The sequence below is a fragment of the Oncorhynchus tshawytscha genome, linkage group LG30 (genome assembly GCF_018296145.1).
Source record: "Oncorhynchus tshawytscha isolate Ot180627B linkage group LG30, Otsh_v2.0, whole genome shotgun sequence".
NCBI classification, from domain to species: domain Eukaryota; kingdom Metazoa; phylum Chordata; class Actinopteri; order Salmoniformes; family Salmonidae; genus Oncorhynchus; species Oncorhynchus tshawytscha.
The window spans coordinates 5,469,508-5,493,206 of NC_056458.1; the positions used below are offsets into that span (position 1 = coordinate 5,469,508).

At 42.2% G+C, this 23,699-nt stretch overlaps 2 protein-coding genes across 2 annotated transcripts in view; both read right to left on the reverse strand.

Annotated features, from left to right (window-relative positions):
• Positions 1–22,298, reverse strand: part of LOC112228965 (neurexin-2) — a 222,495-nt gene extending 200,197 nt beyond the window's left edge. Inside the window, 1 exon segment of the mRNA XM_042309468.1 lies at positions 22,285–22,298. The gene's annotated coding sequence lies outside the window, so the exon portion shown is untranslated.
• Positions 1–23,699, reverse strand: part of LOC112228973 (neurexin-2-like) — a 185,267-nt gene that overhangs the window by 1,000 nt on the left and 160,568 nt on the right. The window lies entirely within an intron of this gene.

A 23,699-nucleotide genomic window follows, 5' to 3' on the forward strand; every position in this document is an offset into this window, starting at 1 on the left:
TTTGAGCAGGATTTAATCAAGCAAAAAGCCATCTCTGACCTTGGAGAGTCCAACTCCCAGGTAACACTGAGGCATGAGGCTGTTCTTCGGCTCTAATGTATGATTCATTCAACAGCTGCTGCTATTTAAAGTAAAGCTGGTCCCATGCATATAAGAGCCCAGTCGAAATTCTAAATGTTGCCAGGCAAAGCTGCACCCACATTTAACTACCACATGAAATGCAGAGGAGTGCTGCTCATTTCCTTAAAGTCAGTCTACCGCCAAAGAGAATAACGCCTCAAGGTCGACATTCATATAAAATGATGTGGTGCAAATACAAACAGTCTAAGCCAACAATTTATATCTTCTGAACAGCCTTCTCTGGCTCTCATCTATCCTCTCATTTGACACGTTATGGGGGAATAGTGTTTCCCTCTCCATCTCCCATCCTGCTTGTCGCCTGCTACGTCTGGTGACCCATTGTGACAAGAGGAATTTAATTAGCACTCCACAGTATCTGAGGAACAGTACCACAGACAACTGCGCCTGGGTGGCCTCTGCTACAGTTCACCATCCTATTTCACTACTGCCTCCCTTCGTCGCCCTCCCTCCTTCCCTTTCAATCCGTCTGTTTGTCTATATCTCCTTCTTCACACTCCTTTCAGGGGATCATGTTTGCATGTTTCGCAGGGAAATATATACAGTTGAATTAATGCAGGCCAAGCCGCTGAATCCATTAACTTCACAGAGTAATGAGGCCGTCACAACGCACAGGGACACAAAGCCATGACGAGAGAGAGAGAGAAAGCAAGATAATGGGAAATCTGTAAGAAAGTAGATAATTACATCGTCTTATTTTACACGCACACTGTCATATAGTACAGCACCCGCTTACCAAAGACAGGCGCTGTATGAAGATACACACATAATCCTAATGGAATCTCTCCAGTTCTGCTGTACATTCCACACAGCTTATGCGTCTACGGGTGGCCTTTCACACACTGTGGTCTAACACAGTGTAGAGCTCACGGAATTACAGAGCAGAAATGTCTATCAACAAACGCAGAACATCAAATATATTATCCAGTTGTGAGTGCACTGATCTCATCAAAAACATGAGCAGAGACTCTCCTCCTCCATCCCACTCCTGTTTGTATGTGGCAAAGGAATCCCTTGAGACTGAACTCCTTACCCTCATATACAGATTTGTGAACGAGCCTACGATACAGAAGCTCATTCGAGACAGTTCACGTCAGGTCAAGTCAGTCTGTTTATTCCCCAAAAACTACCATGGCACAAACAGCAAATAAACTGCTTATATTGATGATATTGTATTACCATGATAATCCACTGTACTGTGCAATTGTGGCCCCTCTTCCTCGCTCACCAGCCCTCCAGCATGTGTGGAAGCTAGTGGCCCAACAGATTTGTCTCTGTGCAGTGTCTCCGTCAGGGCTTGGGCCTGATATAATGTGACTGGTCCCTAAAGTGCACGCATTGGATGACAGACACAGCTGCGTTCCTTTGAGACAGCTCTCACATCCCCATCTGGGGGGCGCTGACTGGAATCTCACATGACAACAGGGAGGGAGGGCATACAGCAGCACAGACAACACAGAGAAAATGCTTAAATAGAGGGAGGAAAATAGTAATTTGTTTTCACATAGTGCCGGAGGCTAGGGAATGGTGCATCTCAATAGTGTCAATCATCTCTACAAACCTCCTCATAGTATTTGTTTATGAGAGGCAGCCTATAAGCTGGGTAAGGTAGTAAAACCTGCTCTGGCATCTCTACATTCAGCTGGATGCCATGACAGCCAAATAAATAGCTGGAGGACTGATGATATCTCCAGGTGTATATTTTTTGTCTTAACTTTTTAGAACCCATAGCGGCCGTCGACTGTCTCTCTTTAAATGACTATAGCGGCCGCGGACCACAGGAGGCTGGTGGCGCCTTAATTGGGGAGGACGGGCTCGTGGTAATGGCTTGAGCGGAGTAGGCGGAATGGTATCAAACACCTGGTTGGATGCCATTCCACTCGCGCCGTTCCAGCCGTTATTATGAGCCGTCCTCCCCTCACCAGCCTCCACCGCCGCGAACGGCCTTGTTTTATGTCTGTCTCCATATCGCAAAATTCACTTGATAACATCCCTGTTGTCGTGTTTGCGTGGCTGTTGTCGTCAACCAGAAACCCGGAAACAGGGTATGCTGTCATTTGACTGATCAACGTTTTTATCACTTCATTACTCAAAAAGAACGTCTCCATACTTTGGACGAAGCTGTATTGTTGTTGGTTGTGTTGTATTGGTTGTTGGTTGTGTTGTATTGGTTGTGTTGTATTGGTTGTTGGTTGTGTTGGTTGACGATATACGGAAATCGTCCTTGCACTTTGAAAAGCAATAACATTGAGGGTGAGTGAAATGAGTAAACGGCAGATATACGTTTGGTGCTGTCAATATTGAACGCTGTAAACTCGGGTAACAGCTGTCAGATTAGCAAATCCTGTCATGTCAAGACAAGTTGGTTGGTACAGGCGAGCACATCAGAGGTGGAGCTCGAATGATTGCTCTCTGTCTCATGGAAATAGCTGCAGTGTTTAGCTGCATATTGTCAGCTAACTAGTGTCACGCTGGTATAAAGGATTTTGGAGACAGGCGCAGGCGATACACAATAGTGGTTTTTAATACACCCAAAACAAACACGTATACTAAAACACTGGGCTGTACCCAAACAAAAGAGCGAGGGTAAACCTCGCTGAACGACACGGGACCATACCCGTAATACACAATATATAAAGCATTCAGCATAACAGCTGCACCAACGCATAGGTACCCGCACCACCAACGGACATGGAAACAATAACCAAGATAGAGGGAACAGAGGGCACATACAGTTGAAGTCAGAGGTTTACATACACCTTAACCAAATACATTTAAACTCAGTTTTTTCACAATTCCCGACATGTAATCTGTGTGAAATCAGTTAGGATCACCACTCTTTCATCACATTCCCAGTGGGTCAGAAGTTTACATACACTCAATTAGTATTTGGTAGCACTGCCTTTCAATTGTTTAACTTGGGTCATACATTTCAGGTAGCCTTCCACAAGCTTCCCACAATAAGTTGGGTGAATTTGAGCCCATTCCTCCTGACAGAGCTGGTGTAACTGAGTCAGGTTTGTAGGCCTCCTTGCTCGCACACGCTTTTTCAGTTCTGCCCACAAATTTTCGATAGGATTGAGGTCAGGGCTTTGTGATGGCCACTCCAATACCTTGACTTTGTTGTCCTTAAGCAATTTTGACACAACTTTGGAAGTATGCTTGGGGTCATTGTCCATTTGGAAGACCCATTTGTGACCAAGCTTTAACTTCCTGACTGATGTCTGGAGATGTTGCTTCAATATATCCACATAATTTTCCTCCCTCATGATGCCACCTATTTTGCGAATTGCACCAGTCCCTCCTGCAGCAAAGCACCCCCACAACATGATGCAGCCACCCCTCGTGCTTCACGGTTGGGATGGTGTTCTTCGGCTTGCAAGCCGCCAAATAGTTATATTTCTGTTTCATCGGACCAGAGGACATTTCTCCAAAAACTACGATCTTTGTCCGCATGTGCAATTGCAAACCGTAGTCTGGCTTTTTTTAATGGCGGTTTTGGAGCAATTGCTTCTTCCTTGCTGAGCGACCTTTCAGGTGATGTCGATATAGAACTCGTTTTACTGTGGATATAGATCATTTTGTACCCATTTCCTCCAGCATCTTCACAAGGTCCTTTGCTGTTGTTCTGGGATGGATTTGCACTTTTCGCACCAAAGTACCTTCATCTCTAGGAGACCGAACGCATCTCCTTCCCGAGTGTTGGTGTTGGTGTTTATACTTGCGTACTATTGTTTGTACAGATGGACGTGGTACCTTCAGGCGTTTGGAAATTGCTCCCAAGGATGAACCAGACTTGTGGAGGTCTACAATTTTTTTTCAAGCATCTTGGCTGATTTCTTTTGATTTTCCCATGATGTCAAGCAAAGAGGCACTGAGTTTGAAGGTAGGCCTTGAAATACATCCACAGGTACACGCCCAATGACTCAAATGATGTCAATTAGCCTATCAGAAGCTTCTAAAGCCATGACATCATTTTCTGGAATTTTCCACGCTGTTTAAAAAGGCACTGTCAACTTAATGTAAGTAAACTTCTGACCCACGGTAATTGTGATACAGTGAATTATAAGTGAAATAGTCTGTCAGTAAACAATTGTTGGAAAAATGACTTGTGTCATGCACAAAGTAGATGTCCTAACCGACTTGCCAAAACTATAGTTTGTTAATAAGAAATTTGTGGAGTGGTTGAAAAATGAGTTTTAATGACTCCAACTGGGAACCAGGTGTGTGTAATCAGACAAGACAATCCGGGGTTGATGATAATGAATCCCGTTCAGTGAAGCCTAGAAAGCCGGTGACGTAAACCTCCGGAACTGGTGAACAGAATGAGCATCAGTACAACTAGTTGGTTGTTTTGTCTTGTTTCTACTGATGTAATTCATATGGAAACGGCCCAAGCTGCTTGCTGTAGCTAGCTAACAAGCTAGTTAGTCTGTCAGGTAAGAAGAGTTGTGTGTAGTTGTACATTTGAGCTGAGCTCACGAAGCGTCAACCTCAGCTGTCACATTTACTAGCTATCCCTAAAGACAACTAGCTAACTAGCCACTGAAATGAAGGCTAGAGTAATTTGTCTTTATCCGTTTGGCTTAGGTGATGGTTTGTCATGTTTGGTAGGTGCAGATATTGATAGGCTATACATTGCCTCGTTTTCCTATTATTTGACAGCTTAGCTGTCGTGTTAGGTTAGATGCCCACGCAGTAGAGCTGATATGATGAGTTGGATATTTGTTTACATAGCCAGCTTACAAGTTGCTTGTTTTGTCCTGTTTAACCGATGCCATTCATTTGGAAACTGTCCCAGATTCGTAACTAATCAGCTAACATTGCCAGTTAGTCTGTCAGGCAAGAAAGCACGAGGTGATTGGAGGAGAGAGCGAGTGTGTGCGGAATGGGAGGCGTGCAACTGTATCACACAATTTATTATGGAAACCCGTTATTAGGAAGAGAGTGTGTGTATGGTTGAGAAAAAGAAAGAGAGGAAGGAAGAGAGAGACAGTGTGAGAGGGAGAGAGAGAGATTATGTTCCTGACTACAATTGTATAATCTTGCTGCTCATCTCCCTCTGTTACTCTAAGTCAGTGAAAATGAAGAAACTGATTTGGAGAGTCGGGGCTCAGCAGCAAAAGGCAGGGAGGAAGAGGAGTTAGAGATGATGTGGAGCGAGGGGACAGTGGAGGGAGAGTGGAAGAGGAGAATGAAGGAGAGGCGAGTGGAGGGCGAGAGAGGAAGAGGACGCGGGAAGGAGAGGCGAGTGGAGCGAGAGAGGAAGAGGAGAGACGAAGAGGAGGGAGAGGAACATCGAGAGGAGGAGGAAAAGGGAGAGGAAGAGGGAGATGAGGAGGAAGCAGAGGAAGAGGAGGAAGAATTAGAGCACACCCGAGAGGGGAGCCTACATTTCCATGGAGTGTGTCTGCCACAAGTCCCTCCATTCACCCTTGTACCACACAGCCTGGGCCTAAAGCGGCAGTGGCAGGGGTTGTGGAGTTGTTTTTAACTTGGTAGGAACGTATATCAGTTCCAGATCTTGTAGTGGATTACAACAAGAAAATGGGTGGGGTTGACCATCTTGACCAACTGAGGAGCTATTGCAATGTTGGACACACAGGCAGAAAACGGTGGAAGTATGTGTTTTGGGGGATGCTCAACATTGCCATCATAAATGTGTACATTGTGCCGGGGGACCATGCAAAGGCCCCTTCCCAGAAACTGCAGGCGGTTCTGCATTCCCTTTGTGATATGGCTACAGTGGCAGGAAGATGCGGGCGTGGCACCAGGGTGTGTGGACCGAGTTGTAACTCATTTGACAGCAGGTGAATTTTGAAGGATGTCAGAGTGTGTGGTGTGCATCCAGAGTGGAAGCAGGGCAAAGAGTGGGACACAGTTGTTGTGTTTTGTATCTTCTCTCTTTATCGGTCTCTATCTAATATTTGTTGCATTCACTGAATTGTTGTCAAGGTAGGCTACCATTTTCCGTAAGGCCTCGTCTGTACAAAATGTTATTGAGAGAGGTTATCTACATTTGAAATAGTCTCTGAATAGTTGTTTGTTTATATTGTTATATAGAAGTAAGAATCAGTCAATACTTTGTGTGGGTTTTGAAATTCTTCTGGATATTGACCTTGGGTCACATTTTGGATAATATTTATAAGCGTAATATATTATACTCGGTACAGTTTTTTGTTGTTGAGTGTTAATCGTTATTTGATAGTGAGTGTCTTTACACAATGGAAGACAAAATTTGTGTTATTCCTATTGACATGAATGTGGTGTCATATTAAAAAGAGGTTGTGCTCTTTAAAAATAAGTTAACTTGTAATTGTAATTTGTTCTTAGCTTTTGAGGCATGTCTGTTTGAAATGTGTGAGAAAATGAGCTTTAGCTTGGAAATTCAGTAATCTCCATCAGTATTCTAGAATTCTATTGGGGTCTAAAGGGTTCATCTGTTGTTCTGCCAACATGTTCTACAGAGTTATTCAAGAAAGGAAAGAGAGGAAGGCTCCGCACCACTCTCTCCCTTAAGTGTCTTACCGAGTTATTTTTCAGATGATCTCATTTTGCTCTTTTCTAGCTTTGTCAACTATAAATGCCTTTTCCCTACCTGTTCGCTCCTCTCCCTGTAGACTTGACAGACTTAACAGCCCTTGGCTGCAACCCTCCTACTGTGGTGTACCATGCCCGCACAACCCATGTTGAATTCACCGGCAGCGTTTGGAACTACCAACCTGTGGTCAAGAACGCCGAGTTCATCTCAGCCTATGCTGCCCTTCAGTCACTAGACTTGTTGGCCCCGACGGAGACTTGGATCACCCCTGCTTCTCCAACTGCTCTCCTTTCATGCGTTCTCTCATAGTCTGAGAGCATCTGGTCGTGGTGGTGGTGGTGTCACAGGGCTACTCATTTCTCCTAAGTGGAGATTTTCTCTTTTCTTCCTCTTTCACCTGTCCATTTCCTCATTTGAATTCCATGCTGTCACTGTCACTTGTCCACTGAAGCTTAACATTGTTGTCATCCATCACCCACCAGGTGCCCTTAGAGAGTTCCTCACTTAGGTTGACATCTTGATAAGCTCATTTCCTGACGATGGCTCACCGCTCTTTGTTCTGGGTAACTTCAACCTCCCGACGTCTGCCTTCATTTCTTTCTTCCCCTCCTTGCCTCTTTTCACCTCACCCTTTCACAGTCCTCTCCCACTCACAAGGCAGGCAATGCGCTTGACCTCACCCTTTCACAGTCCTCTCCCACTCACAAGGCAGGCAATGCGCTTGACCTCACCCTTTCACAGTCCTCTCCCACTCACAAGGCAGGCAATACGCTTGACCTCACCCTTTCACAGTCCCCTCCCACTCACAAGGCAGGCAATACGCTTGACCTCACCCTTTCACAGTCCCCTCCCACTCACAAGGCAGGCAATACGTTTGACCTCACCCTTTCACAGTCCCCTCCCACTCACAAGGCAGGCAATACGTTTGACCTCACCCTTTCACAGTCCACTCCCACTCACAAATCGGGCAATACGCTTGACCTCATATTTACTAAAGGCTGTTTGCCTACAAATCTCACTGCAAACCCCCTCCAGGTCTTTGATCACTACTTTGTTCATTTTCTGCTCTCTTTCTCCCACTACTCTCTCCTCTTCTATCCTATCATCTCTCGCTTCTGCTAAAAACCTTTGCCCTCCTGTCTCCTTCACCTCCCTTTCCGCATCCTATGACTCCCACTGTCTCCGTTCCTCCCAGGCCGGCTTGTCCCTCCCTTCCTGCTATGTAGCGGAGGGGCTAAAGGTAGATGAGCAAAATTGGAGGAAAACTAAACTTCCGGAGGACCTATCATCCTTTCACTCCCTCTGTATTCACTGCTAAAGCCACTTTCTATAATGCAGAATTTCAAGCTTCCGCCTCTAAACCTAGGAAACTCTTTTCCACCTTCTCCTCCCTCCTTAATCCTCCACCTCCTCCCTCTTTGTCAACCACTTTGAAAAGAAGGTGGATGACATCCGCTCCTCATTGACTCAGCCTATTGGGTCCACTGGTCTCACTCACAGAGCGCCTTGACCTCTTTCTCCATGCTACTAGATCCGGGAGCCGGACAACCTATCCACTCAACACCATCCACTTCTCCCTTCTCCAGACCATCTCTGGAAACCTTCTCTGATTCCTCACTTCTTTCATGAACTCATCGCTGACCACTGGCTGCGTCAAATCCGACTTCACAATGGCCCAGTTACCTCTGCTGCAGAGGATAAGTTCATTAGAGTTACCAGCCTCAGAAAATGCAGCCCAAATAAATGCGTCACAGAGTTCAAGTAACAGACACTTCTCAACATCAACTGTTCAGAGGAGACTGTGTGAATCAGGCCTTCATGGCCCATTGCTGCAAAACAAACACTACTAAAGGACACCAATAAGAAGAAGAGACATGCTTGGGCCAAGAGAAACAAGCAATGGACATTAGACTGGTGGAAATGTGTCCTTTGTCTGGAGTCCAAATTGGAGATTTTTGGTTCCAACCGCCGTGTCTTTGTGAGATGTGGTGTGGGTGAACGGATGATCTCCATAGGTGTAGTTCCCACTGTGAAGCATGGAGGAGGAGGTGTTATGGTATGGGGGTGCTTTCCTGGTGTCACGGTCTATGATTTATTTAACCAGCATGGCTACCACAGCATCCTGCAGCGATATGCCATCCCATCAGGTTTGGGCTTAGTGGGACTATCATTTGTTTTTCAATAGGGCAATGACCCAACACACCTCCAGGCTGTGTAAGGTCTATTTTACCAAGAAGGAGAGTGATGGACTGTTGCATCAGATGATTGTACTTTTTGGAGAAATGTCCTCTGGTCTGATGTAACAAAAATAGAACTGTTTGGCCATAATGACCATCGTTGTGTTTGGAGGAAAATGGGGGATGCTTGCAAGCCAAAGAACACCATCCCAACCGTGAAGCACGAGGGGTGGCAGCATCATGTTGTGGGGGTGCTTTGCTGCTGGAGGGACTGGTGCACTTCACAAAATAGATGGCATCATGAGGGAGGAAAATTATGTGGATATATTGAAGCAACATCTCAAGACATCAGTCAGGAAGTTAATACTTGGTCGCAAATGGGTCTTCCAAATGGACAATGACCCCAAGCATACTTCCAAAGTTGTGGCAAAATGGCTTAAGGACAACAAAGTCAAGGTATTGGAGTGGCCATCACAAAGCCCTGACCTCATTTATATCGAAAATGTGTGAGCAGAACTGAAAAAGCATGTGGGAGCAAGGAGGCCTACAAACCTGACTCAGTTATACCAGCTCTGTCAGGAGGAATGGACCAAGATCCACCCAACTAATTGTGGGAAGCTTGTGGAATGCTAGCAAAAATGTTTGACCCAAGTTAAACAATTGAAAGGCAATGCTACCAAATATTAATTGAGTGTATTTAAACTTATGACCCACTTGGGAATGTGATGAAAGAAATAAAACCTGAAATAAATCTCTCTACTATTATTCTGACATTTCACATTCTTAAAATAAAGTGATCCTAACTGACCTTAAACAGGGAATTTTTACTAAGATTAAATGTCAGGGATTGTGAAAAACTGAGTTTACTGTAGATCCTCTATGAGGCTGTGGAGGGATCCAAATTGTGGTTTAAAAGAAAACATGAATCATCAGGGTACAATGACACTTTTGTTTGTAAGCCCTGGATTTCTAGCTCTTTGATCTTATTGTTGGATCTGATTTAAATAGCATTTCGATGGCCATAATAACTAGATATGCCGATAGTGGACAAGTTTGTTTTACCCCTCTTGACAGTTGAATACTTTCTTAGAAAAAGCCATTATTTACTATTTTACACCTACGCATAACTTCAACCCATTGTATAAGATATATATAAAATGTTGTACTTTATCAAAAGCCTTTTCAAAGTCAGTTATGAATACCAGGCCTGGATTCCCAGATGTTTCATAGTGTTCTATTGTTTCCAGTACTTATACTGTCTCCAATGTATCGTCCATGTAAAAAAAAACAGTCTGATTAGGATGAATAATATCCGACAATACCTTTTAAATTCTATACCCTATGCATTTTGCTAGAATTATTGCATCTTGAGTAGGGCAGCGGTCTAATGCTCTGCATCGCAGTACTCAAGGCATCACTACAGACCCGGGTTCGATCCTGGGCTGTATCACAACTGGCCATGATCGGGAGTCCCATAGGGCGGCGCACAATTTGCACAGCGTTGTCCGGGTTGGGGGAAGGTATGGCTGTGGGGGCTTTACAAGTAGGCCGTCAATGCAAATAAGAATTTGTTCTTAACTGACTTGCCTAGTTAAATAAACGTTAAATACAAATGAATAAATAAGCAACAATGAAGTAAGGAGCCTCCAATGTTTTTAATGGACTGGATCTTTATATTTACCACTTGGGTCCTGTTCCAGTAATAATGAAATCGGACCTTCTTGTTGAGTATCTGATAATCTACCATTTTTATAAGAGTGGTTAAGTACAGCAAAAAAGGTTTGGTATACCCCAACTGGTATGCCATCCAGCCCTGGAGTTTTACCGGACTTAAAGGATTTAATTGCATCAAGAAGTTCCTCCTCTGTAATTTGCCTTGACATGAGTCTTTCTTTACAGCTGGTAATTTTACATTATTAATAGAAAAACAAATCCTGTTCGTGGAGATGGAGGAGACCGAAATGAAAGTATCGACTCCTTTTTCAAAATATTGTTTGGTGAATCATGGGTGATTGCCATGTGTAACAAGTTTCAGTCAATAATATTTGGTAGCATTGCTACGCTGAAGATTAAAAAATAATTTGGTAAATTTTCCCTCCATATATTCCATCCAGCTCGCTTTATCTTTTATAGTATATTACACTTGATCTTTCTTGAATAATTTCCTCCATTTCTTTTTCCTCTAACATAGGTATTCCTAAACTGGTGTACCCCCAGGGGTACGCTCATTGCAATCAGGGGTACGCCACATTTTCAAACAGTCCATTTATATTTTCTCTCACCTGAGTAGCCTCGTTTCGCTGACACAAATCAAATTTAACCATCTAGTGTTCAGCGAAATAACAACACAATGTCAAATACAGGTATTCTAGTCAAATAATTAACATCTAATCACATTAACCGTTACTCTCTTGCGGAAAACCCACTAACGGTCCGCATGTAGCCAAACGTAGCTGCTGCTCATGTTGGTATCTGTACTGATGGTGCAAAAGTCATGACAGGGAGACATAGTGGAGTGGTAACGCGCGTGCAAGCAGTTGCTCCCGACGCCACTTGGGTACACTGCAGCATCCACCGAGAGGCTCTTGCTGCCAAGGGAATGCCTGACAGCATGAAAGACGTTTTGGACACTACAGTGAAAATGGATAACGTTGTTAAAGGAAGGCCCTTGAACTCTCTTGTATTTTCTGCACTATGCAATGATATGGGAAGCGACCAGGTAACGCTTTTACAACATACAGATAAGCGCTGCTTATCAAGGGGCAAAGTTTTGACACATATTTTTGAATTGAGAGATGAGCTTAAAGTTATCTTTGACTATAATTTTCACTTGTCTGACCGCTTGCATGATGACGAGTTTCTCACACAACTGGCCTATCTGGGTGATGTTTTTTTCTCGCCTGAATGATCTTTATCTAGGATTACAAGGACTCTCTGCAACTATATTCAATGTGCGGGACAAAATTGAGGCTATGATTAAGAAGTTGGAGCTCTTCTCTGTCTGCATTAACAAGGACAACACACAGGTCTTTCCATCATCGTATGATTTTCTGTGTGTCAAATGTGATATAGCGAAACACCTGAGTGAGTTGGGTGCGCAATTACGCAGGTACTTTCCAAAAGCGGATGACACAAACAACCAGATTTGTTATTCCTTTCATGTCCTGCCTCCAGTCCACTTACCAATATCTGAACAAGAGAGCCTCATCGAAATTGCAACAAGCGGTTCTGTGTAAATTGAATTTAATCAGAAGCCACTGCCAGATTTCTGGATTGGGCTCAGAGTATCCTGCCTTGGCAAATCGGGCTGGTAAGACACTGATGCCCTTTGCAACCACGTACCTATGTGAGAGTGGATTCTCCTATGTGAGAGTGGATTCTCGGCCTTCACTAGCATGGAAACCAAATACAGGCACAGACTGTGTGTGGAAAATAATTTAAGACAGACTCTCTCCAATACAACCCAACATTGTGCATCCTTTCAAGCACACCCTTCTCATTAACCTTTGGTGAGTTATTCACAATGTTTGATTAACAAATAAGGTTTTATATGTAAGACGGTTAAATAAAGCACAAAAATGTATTATTATTATATTATTATTTGTGTCCTAGTTCTATAAGACCTCTTTGTCACTTCCCATGAGCCGGGTGGTGACAAAAACACACACTCATGTTTAATAAATGTATTGTATAGTGTGTGTGGCAGGCTTACGAAGATGGCAAAAAAAAAACATTTGAGAGTGCGCTGATCCTAGTGCTGGAGGGGGTATGCAGCTGGAGGAGGAATGTTTGAAGGGGAACGGGACAATAGAAAGTTTGGGAACCACTGCTCTAATGTATGTCTAACTTTGCTGATAGCTACTTTATTGCGGAAAAGAAAATGTATATGTGGTTGTCTAGCTATCTTAAGATGAAGGCACGAACTGTAAGTTTCTCTGGATAGGCGTGTCTGTTAAAAAATGTCAAATGTAATAAAGACTGTCACATACACCTGGTGGAAAGGGGTAGTTGCAGGATAGAGGTCATACGTCTAATTCACACCCTATAATGGGAAAAGAGCTACAGGAGAGTTCCATTGACTGTCAGTCTCAAGGGAACAGCTGTGCTTTCCTCATTCAGAGTTCCATTCTACCTTCTCATCCCATGATGACGTACACCATTCAATGGAAGGGCATTAATGTTTTGACCTCAAACTCTAGTATGACCTTCCATATTGCAACAATGACAACGAGAGTAAAGCGCAAGGACTTCTATATCTTCCTTAGCTCTAAAAGTACATTTGTCAACAGTACTATATTTTGCTTCTAAGTTCTAACTTTGCAGTAAACAACATGAAAAATGATTAGTCAAAAGAACGCATACTGTATCTCGCTTTCTATCTATGCATCTACTGGAGGCACGCCTACCTAATTTATTACATCCACATGGGAGTGAACCTCAGGGTCTCCTGAGCCCCACTGTGAGGACGTCTCATTGTGCTGATATTAGAATCCATCCCAACCATCTGTTCCGACTGACTTTCACCACTTAGGGGGGGAATACACACTTCAACAATGACGGAGTTGAGCAGAGCCTGAAAAAAAATGTACCCTACACAAATGCACTCATAGGTCAAATGATCACTTTCAGCCCACACAAACACATATAGCTGCTGGATCGCACCAATATGTTCGGCGCTTATCCTTTTGTACATGGCGTTAGAAGACATATGCCGCAGGAGATGAAATGGTGGAGTCGGAGAAGTCTTTGCAAGCTCTCTCGGGGTTTGATTTAGCTCTTCTAGAAGCTTTAATAGAATGGGGGCGATATTTAACGAAGAAAACAAACCCAGAGTCATGGTAAAAATACATTTAAAAAGACAAAAGGGAAATATACAGTATTGCTTACGCATCAGATTGCATGACTGCAGTTGTGTCGAACTTAGCAGGCCCGTTTCACAATCAGAGAAGAGATCTCACCAATTAAGGAGGCAGTTGCATACCTAAACTCACAAGTGAAAAATAATGAGTTTGAGAAATAATGTGTGTGTGCGCCTGTGTGTGTGCACGCGCCTGTGACTGCTGAGTGCGCAGGATAATAATGAAAACCTGCCTGTAAAGTAAGCTATCACTCTTCAAAACCTGAGCTCTCTTTTTTTCTCTTCTCCTCTTGCCTTTCTTCTTCTCTCTAATGCCAAGGCCATGTGAAGGACCCCATGTGCTCCCTCAAACGGATTGAAAAGCCATTAGACAACGTGGGATTATGAATGGAGTCTGAGGTCTGCGTTATTAACTTGGTTGTGTGTATGTTAGTGTGTGTGTGGACCAGCGTGGTTTTATTTACTTAGCTACAGATTAGCAGTAGATTCACTGTCAAGAGTGAAAACAAAATGACTACGGATTCATTTGGTTAGGTAAATTATGTATTTTAATATCAGTTGATGATCTCGTCTAAACTGAACCACCCTGTAATGACGCCACACATCTAATGAATGAATTATGATAATCCAAACCATATCTGATTTTTTGGGGGACTGAATGTGGTCGTTTGTTAAAGCTTTTAATGCATACGCATAGGGAGTAGGGAAATCATATGCTGTATTACCTCACAGACCAAAATCTAACTAGATTCTAAAGAAATAATCGCTAGTTTAACCAATAAACATCCCTGGGGGTAATAGATGTGGGGGGGTTTTCCCCTGTAGTCAATACAGAGCCTCTCTCATACCACTGACTCCAACCATATTGGGGGTAGAGGAGGTAGATTTAATTGATACCACTTCCATACCACTCCCATCCCCCATTCAGACAAGTAGTATGTACAGCCAGCAGCAGTTCAGTTGTCTCTGGCTTACTGATATGATTAATCACTAGTCCCCTTAATCATACCCACAGGTCTACATTCAATTAAAAGTTATCTTTTTATTATTCAAGGCCACACACACACACACACACACACACACACACACACACAGCAGGCTAATGACACATAACATGAGCAAATATTGAGAATAATTGCTGGAAATAATTGGCACCAGATGCCTAAATCAATCAAGGTTTCAACTGATTTTAAATGTAAAGTATTTTGAGTGCCTAGAATAAATAGAGTGGGACAATGTTAATATACATCAGGTATGTCCTGGCTATATGAAACCCATCTAGGCAACAAGTATGAAATTCACCAGGTAAAGCAGGCCTGTGTACAACCAATACTGTACATCACAGTTTTCCTAAAAGCAGCACAGCGTTTTATTCTCGAGTTAAAAGTGAAAGGCTCAGAAACCAAAGCCTCCAGCCGACCTCCCTTACACTCTTTCTCTAAGTCAAATCCCTGCCCTCGCCCTGTTGCACCAAACAGACTTACTCCATCACTATTTGTATTGTCAGAATGCCAAAGGAAATTGGCAGCAACACCTTTTTGTCTGTCCATACTAGTAAAAGTCCTGCAGCGCTGACATACAGGACCTACAGTATACACCTCAGAGCTACAAGGCAGGATGTGTAAGTTTCAGATTACAATAGTATTTCATTAGGATTCCCATCAGTTGCTGCCAAGGCAGCAGCTACTCTTCCTTGGGTCCAAACATGTACAAAACCTGTAGGACCTGTAGGACTTGGTTGATTGTGATGTCAAGACATCGGACCAGCGCTTTTTCAGGGACAGACCTCTCCCCATCTTAGCTACCGTTGTATCAATATGTTTTGACCATGTCAGTTTACAATCTTGGGTAACACCAAGCAGTTTGCTCTCCTCAACTTAATCAATTGCCACATTATTCATTGCAAGATTTAGATGAGGTTTAGGGTTTAGCGAGTGATTATTCCCAAATACAATGCTTTTAGTTTTTGATATAGGAATAGCTTATTACTAGCCACCCATTCTAAAACTAACTGCAGCTCTTTGTTAACAATGGAATCGCCATAGGCATAACAGCTACTGGTGTTTGATTTTGTAAATCAATAAAAACACCACCTAAAAAAAGCTACGTCCTGCTCCTTACCTCACTTTTCCTAAATGTTTGCATTTTACATTGTAATTTTAAAATTTGGACAAATGTGCAAACTGAAATGTATTTAGAGCCTTTTCTAGCTGTTTTTTTCACACCTATTCCTAACTTAACCCGCCAAGAGAATGTGCTGTAGAACGTTGGTACCCAGTCAGGCTCTAATGAGTTTCTCTCTCCCCACTGAATGACAAATGGATGAATGGGCAATAATTGTGCACGTTACTTCAAAATTGAATTTAAATTAGGTCGAACTGAATGAACAATAAAGAATGATAAGAGGTTGATTTAATTTAGAAAGACAATAGTGTAATGATAAGTTTGTTATGCCTATTTATCAGCGTTGGCGTTCATGTTAATAGCAAATAATGTGACGCCTTGTGGGTTGATATCATTTTCTTTTCCGTTTTACTTTGTAAAAAGAAGCTGTTACGGGACTGTTTTATTTACTATAACTCTATTACTAATCAAATGTATTTTAAGTGAAACGAAAACATGTTTCGTGTTGCAGAAGGCCTCCGATAGCATAAATTAAATATATTTATTAGACTGTTAGAATATTGATGCCTCATTGGCTGGAAGTGTCAAATTGCTTTTAGGCCAACATTTTTCACTAGGACTTTGTAGAATTATACAAAACATATCCTTGGCTATCTAAAAAAATAACTATTGTTATATTGTTACATGCATATATTTCCATGAACATTTATTCATGCAATTCATGCTTTACAATTGTTTATGCACTATTTATCAAGACTTGGTGCTTTGGGCACCATGAGAGTTGATATGCATCTGATGTGTATGCTAAAGGGGATGCCCGGCAAAGTTCTCTATATTCTCTAGTGGGTACTTATAAGCTGAAAGGCCAGGCGGTTTTAGTGTTACAGGTTGCAGTGATTACTTGCTGTGGTAGCTGAAGTTTATAATGTTTATTCATCAGCGTACATAAATACACAGGCTTTACTCAAGGCTAGTGGTGGTAAAATAGACAACAGTAAAGTACCAAGACAGCTGCCTTGAGGTATACCACACTCTACCTGGTTTACATTAGCGAGGCTTCCATTTAAGAAAACCCTGTGTTCTGTTAGATAGGTAGATCTCTATCTAAGATATGGCAGAGTCATAGCACATACGTTTTTTTTGAACAGCAGATTATGATCGGTAATGTCAAAAGCTTGACTGAAGTCTAACTAAACAGCTCTCACAATCTTCTTATTATCAGTTTCTTTCAAGCCAATCATTAGTCATTTGTGTCAGTGCCGTACATGTTGAGTCTTGAGTCTATAAGCTTGCTAAAAGTCTGATATTAGTTTGTTTACTGCGAAATAGCATATCATCCAGTCAAACACAAACACAATTTTCAAAAGTTTACTAAACGGTTGGTAGCAGGCTGATTGGTCTGCTTTTTGAACCCATATTGGGTGATTTGCTATTCTTGGGTAGCGAAATGACTTTCGGTTCAAGCCCTCCAGGCTTGAGGGCACACATTTTCCTGTAGGCTTAAATTTAAGAGGTGACAAATAGGAGTGGCAATATCGTCCACTACCATCCTCAGTAATTTTGCATCCAAGTAGTCAGTACCAGGTGGTTTGCCATTATTGATAGAAAGCAATCATTTTTTTCACCTCTTCCTCACTTTACGGAATTATTGTATTATTTGGTCTGTTATGCATGGATAAGAAGGTTCAGAGTTTGTTGTTGGCATGTCATGTCTAACTTTTTATAATCTTGCCAGTAGAAAAGTAATTAAAGTAGTTGGAAATATCAGAGGGTTTTGTGATGAATGAGCCATCTGATTCAATGAAGGATGGAGCTGAGTTTGCCTTTTTGCCCAAACTGTAATTTAAAGTACTCCAAAGATTTTACTATTATCTTTTATATAATTTATCTTTGCTTCGTAGCAGTTTCATATTTTTTGTTAAGTTTAGTCCCATGATGTCTCAATTTACGGTACATTTGCCAATTGGCTGTGCAGCCAGACTTATTTGCCATTCCATTTGCCTTGTCCCACTCAACCATACAGTTTTTCAGATTCCTCATCAATCCACAGGGATTAAGCAGTTTTAACAGTCAGTTTCTTAATGGGTGCATTAACGTGTCAGAATATACAAATGGTGATGCTACCATGCCTAAACTGCTAGCTGTGGGAGACCACCACGTGACCAACGCTCTAAAAGGCCCAGAAAATGGAATCTGTATGCAGCTTATCTGCTACTATGCTGTGGCCCGGAGACTCGCTACCATAACTCATAATGATAACTGACACGTTTACCACCTATACACCTACAACATATATCCAAGACGTATTCTAATCTCTTTAAATGGTCATTGAAAAGAAGGATAAAGTTAAGTGGCAACCATTTAAACATGACTTTGAGGTGCTTCTATTATAATCTGCCTGGAAAAAAAATAGCCGAGCTACATAAAGTCACGAGCTATCTGCAACAAAAGAAAGTATGAGTGAAATCCCCTGGCTGGGTCCGGTGGATACTCGCTAGAGACAGACAGACACACAGACATCACATCACCTGCTTTGATCTCACTGGAGAAACCACCTACAGGTACAGTGCATCTCCCTGGCAACATCAGAAATGTTACTGCCGGTCGGTTAACATGGTTCTTGGGTCAGATCCCAGACAGAGTAGATAATACTGTACCCATTATCAATGGCAACTTTAGCCAACCTCGTAGGAAGGGAATTCCCTTGCTTAAAGGGAATACAGCTCCACAGGGTGTATCTATGCAGTAAACTGTCATGCATTTGAGTAGCAAAGCACATGCCCCGCCCACCTGAGGATCTTTCTTTTCGGTGTTTGTCCCTTACAGTGCCTTCAGAAAGTATTCAAACCCCTCGACTTTTTCCACATTTTGTTGTGTTACAGCCTGAATTTAAAGTTGATTAAATATAGATTTTGTGTCACTGGCCTACACACAATACCCCATAATGTCAAAGTAGAACTATGTTTTTTGACATTTTTCTAATTAACGCTGTTACCGGAGAGGAGTGAAACCGCTCAGGGATTTCACCATGAGGCCAATTGTGACTTTAAGACAGTTAAGAGTTTAATGGCTTTGATATAGAAAGCTGAGGATGGATCAACAACATTGTAGTTACGCCGCAATACTAACCTAACTGACAGAGTGAAAAGACGTAAGCCTTTACAGAACATATTTTTTTCAAAACATGCATCCTAAAGGCACTAATGTAATACTGCAAAATATATGGCAAAATCAATATATTTTTTGCCCTGAATACAAAGTGTTATGTTTGGGGCAAATCCAATACATCACCTTACTGAGTACCACACTCCATATTTTCAAGCATAGTGGTGGCTGCATCATGTTATGGGTATGATTGTTATTGTTGGGCAGGGGAGTTTCTCAGGATAAAAAAGAAACGGAATGGAGGTAAGCACAGGCAAAATCCTAGAGGTAAACCTAAAACATAAGGCCAAATCTACACTGTAGTTGCTTACCAAGAAGACAGTGAATGTTCCTTAGTGACCGAGTTACAGTTTGGACTTAATTCTACTTGAAAGTCTATGGCAGGGATCTAAAAATTGTTGTCTAGTAATGATCAATGCAACAATGCAGATGTGGAAAGCTCTTAGAGACTTACCCAGAAAGACTCACAGCTGTAATTGCTGTCAAAGGTGTTTCTACAATGGGGCTTCCCTGAGTGGCGCAGCGGTGACTACAGACCCGGGTTCGATCCCGGCCGTGACCGGGAGACCCATGAAGCGGCGCTCAATTGGCCCAGGGCCATCCGGGCTAGGGGAGGGTTTGGCTGGCCGGGATGTCCTTGTCCCATCGCGCTCTAGCGACTCCTGTGGCGGGCCGGGCGCATGCATGCTGACAAGGTCGCCAGTTGTATTGTGTTTCCTCCGACACATTGGTATGGCTGGCTTCCAGGTTAAGCAAGCAGTGTGTCAAGAAGCAGTGCGGCTTGGCGGGGTCGTGTTTCGAAGGACGCATGGTTCATGAACTTTGCCTCTCCCGAGTCCATTTGTTGACATCCCCGTCAGTGAGAATTTCTCCTTTGCCAAGATAATCCATCCACCTGACAGGTGAGGCATATCAAGAAGCTGATTAAACAGCACAAGGGGGGGCACTAAAATGTGCAGCTTTGTCAAACAACACAGTGCCACAGATGTCTCAAGTTGAGGGAGTGTGCAATTGGCATGCTGACTGCAGGAATGTCCGTCAGAGCTGTTGCCCGACAACTGAATGTTCATTTCTCTACCATAAGCAACCTCCAATGTTGTTTTTGGGAATTTGTCAGTACGTCCAACTGGCCTCACTACCACAGACCAGGTGTAACCATGCCAGACCAGGACCTCCACATCTTCACTAACGGGATTGTCTGAGACCAGCCACCCGGACAGCCCTCCCAGGCCCACCCATGGATGCGCCCCTGCCCAGTCATGTGAAATCCATAGATTAGAGCCTAATTCATTTTTTTAATTGACTGATTTCCTTATATGAACTATAACTCAGTAAAACCGTTGAAATTGTTGCATATTACGTTCAATTGGTCATTATGGGGTACTGTATGTAGACAAGTGAGATTACTTTGTATTCAATTTAATTAATTTTTTAATTCATGCTTAATATGTGGAGTAAGTGAAGGGGTATGAATACTTTCTGAAAGCACTGTAAATCTTGCTTCATTTTAAATCCTGCAACTTTTTCATTCTCTTGCTTTTTTCCTGTTAACGTTACCACGAGCGGAAATGTTTGTAATGAACCGGTCAAACACAAACGGACTCAATGGAATATGTTGTCTTTCCATTGCATGTCCAAGAATACTAAATCTTCATCAGGGATTAATCGTCTCATCGTCTCGACACTTACACCACAAGAAAGAGACGCAAAATAACTTTATTTTGATGGGTGTACATTTTTTTGTGGAATTAGAAAAGTATTACATTTAATACAGTTAAGTGGTTTACGAATTAGATTAGCTGAAATGAAAGCAACTTCCCAAAATGAACACTCGGATTATAGTGGTATTATGTTTTATCAGGCAAACAATGTAAAGTATGTATAGACAGGTGCAATCTGGAGCTAAACGTGTTGATTTTTAATCCGAGGGTATCCTGCTAATGACACACTTGTTGAATTACGCAACAGAACGTGCCAACAAAAGTAATTAATGAGGCAGCCTAGAGAGCGCAGGTGAGTGCAGTTAGGCCTCCTAGACAGAGCAAGTTGTGTGGTTTCAGCCCTGTTCCACCCTGTTACGTTAATGTATTCATATATGCAAATACACCCAAATCAAATCAAATCAAATCAAATTTATTTATATAGCCCTTCGTACATCAGCTGATATCTCAAAGTGCTGTACAGAAACCCAGCCTAAAACCCCAAACAGCAAGCAATGCAGGTGTAGAAGCACGGTGGCTAGGAAAAACACCCTGTGTATTTATGCAAATCCAGCCAATATAATTTGAACAAAAAAATACCTGACACCATTAGAAAATGTATATATTGTATGAGTGAAATTTGACACTAAATTGAATACCTATTTTCCACCAAAATCCTTGAACTCTTATGTGCCATTATTCGGTCAATATCTGAGGTATTGAAATAAAATAACACGTTTGGAATATCTTCATCCATTGTCCAACTATTGCATTTATTAGAATTGTTTAAAAAAAAAAACTTTTAACAATTCTGATGACCGTTGCTAATTCGAGTTGAGGTTGGAAACTTTCCCCATCTTTGCTACACCTCATTTGGTATCCAGCAGCAGCACAACTCACAGGTGAAAGCCATGTCGAGTGAAAAGCCATGGCATCAGGAAATGCCTGGCGTGTAATGACTAGCGCAGGTCAGTGTAGTTGTTGATGTAATAAAAAACAGATGATGATAAAAAAAATGTTTTAAAGCATAGCTTCTTGCCTCCAGCAATGTTTCTGTGATTTTGTAACCCACGCCTCATTTCCTGTCCTGTCCTCTCATTATCAGACACATACATGTGTGTCAATGCCTTTCTGAACTATTGTACCCACTCACAAGAAATGGTCTGGCAAACTTAAGACATATTTAGAGGCACATCTCTGTCTTGCAAAACAAATAGTACCAACTCCACTACCAACCATTTGCTATGGTCCGATGGAAGAGACAATGCTTAAAAAGTAGATATTTGAGAAAAAGCCTGTCTCTTTCCAAGGTGTTCATAGTGTAGCCTTCACTGAGAGGGGATGTTCAGACATACTGAAATGTTCTACTGGGCTCATAAATAAGCAAACATGCCCTTGTATGACAAGGATTTAAAGTGCAGATCCATTGTAAGACAGTCAGTGTATGCCATGTTTTCCTAATTACCCAAATGTTTATGCAATTCTCACTGCAGAAATGGGGCAGGCATTGTCAGAATACATTCAACATAATTAAAAAATGTCACTGCTATTAACTGTCAAATAAAAGGCATGCCATCTTACCAGATTGCAATGATTCGGCTGCATAGAGAGAAGGGGAAAAAAACTGTCAAATGTGATTATCCTTCAACGCCTACTCCATCCACTCAAAACAGCCATGGCAATGTCTGCATTTTGAATACTTTCTATATACTCTATGCAGTCTCAAGAAACCATGGCTAATGGAAATAAACAAGGTTAAAGATGATTTTAGTACAATGACTTCATCCTGTTTGTGCACCAGTAGCAGAAAACCCACACTGCTCTTTCACTATTAGAAAAATGACCTCACGGTTAGCAGACGAGTCATTGTGCCAGGATCCCAAAGTAATGGTAGGTCAAAAAGCATTAAACTTCTTACCTGGTATGGGACACCCAAGCGCGCCTACACAATTTTGATAATACTACAAAAATTACAGGGTAGCATACTCTGCTGACACTGACAAACAGATCAATAAAAACAATGTTGTCTGATCCATATAATTGCCCTACGAAAAGTGGAGACACAAACACAATATGACGTCCGTCTAACCTGGAGGAGGACATTATTGTCCAAAAACAAACAAAAGTGGCAGTGACCCAGTGAATATGCACAATGTTCTCCGCTGGTGCCAATAAGATAGCTTTATTGAGCGAACAGTAGCCTAAGAATTTTGATTACTTAAAGACAAATGAAAGTATTTTCATTGTCATCTCTTTACAGCAATAGCCATTTTCTTTCCAAGCAGTTTTTTCCGCAATTTGTATTTTCAAATATTGCGATATACCTGGCTGGGTCTCTCTGCTTTTCATTGACAGTCGCAACTCAACGATCACCTATTTGGTATTTGCTGCGCTCGCTGCCAAAATAGCAGGCTCTTCCGACTGCAGGCTATGCGATTTAAAACAATTCATTCTTTGTTTTGTTTAAAAGAAGTTAGTGATCCTGTGGCCAAATCAAGGTTTCTGGTGTACTGTAGTGGCCGATTTTAAATGATTTAGTTTATTTATCTATAGACAGGAGTAAGCTAATTAGGCTACATACATTTTTGGCGATTTAATTCAATTTACTTTAGGGAAAGCTTAGCTTCCCTCAGCCTTATGGACACACCGCCTATGCCTTTTACAATGGGCTATAAACACAACCAGTCGTGACGTTGTCATCTGATTGTCAAATAATCACTTAAAAAAAGGTGCTCCTTGTGGCTACTACATTCGTTCACCCACTAAATCATTCCAGCATCCAAACCCTAACACCCTCAATTGGACCAATGGAAAGAGACATCAGTTACAAAACACCTACATGTATTGTAATGCCATTCTGCGATTGTCATTGTAGCCTGAAATGACACCGCTGTCCACGCTCGCCTCGGTCTCGGTCACTCGTCTCCACAAAGCACACCCTTTTGGAGGCTACACCAACCGGTTTCCAGTCCACTTGCTCATTTTTAATGCCACTG